Here is a 677-nt window from a genome sequence, read left to right on the forward strand (position 1 = left end):
AAGCTAACAATCAAAACCCCCGCCCTGTGCCTGCAGCCCGGCCTGGCGAGGGCTGGCCCTGAGGCCCGGGTCACAATGTGAAACGATAGGAGACAACATGAAGGGGGAGCCTTACGCATGTTTTATAAAAGGCACACGGACAGGCTGGAGGGAACAGGACAGATGCCGGGTGGCTGTGCTGGATGCAGTAGGTGTCACACCCGCCCCCGCCTCCGTTTCTCTAGTCTCGCGATGTTCTATCAGCTTTTTATTTTTTTAATATATATTTTTTGTTGATGTCAGAGAGGAAGGGAGAGGGAGAAGGAGAGAGAGAGAGACATCCATGATGAGAGAGAATCACGGATCGGCTGCCTCCTGCACACCCCACACTGGGGATCGAGCCCCCAGCCCGGGCCTGTGCCCTGAGCGGGAATCGAACCGTGACCTCCTGGTTCCTAGGTCGAAGCTCAAGCACTTCATTTTCAAGGGCCGTTCACCAGGAGCTTCTAAGCGGCCGGAGCCAGAGCCGGTCAGTCCTGGGCCCCGAGTCCGGATGGACCAGCCAGCTGCCCGTGTCCGGGGGCTGCCCAGCCGCCTGGGGCCTCACAGAGCGAAGGAGCCGGTTCTGGAAGATGCTGGTGAGCTGTGGTGTGTCGGCAGACGCGGCCCAGGACGGGCCGGGGGGGCAGCCATTCCAG

Source organism: Myotis davidii, unplaced genomic scaffold (genome assembly GCF_000327345.1).
Source record: "Myotis davidii unplaced genomic scaffold, ASM32734v1 scaffold685, whole genome shotgun sequence".
Classification (NCBI taxonomy): Eukaryota; Metazoa; Chordata; class Mammalia; order Chiroptera; family Vespertilionidae; genus Myotis; species Myotis davidii.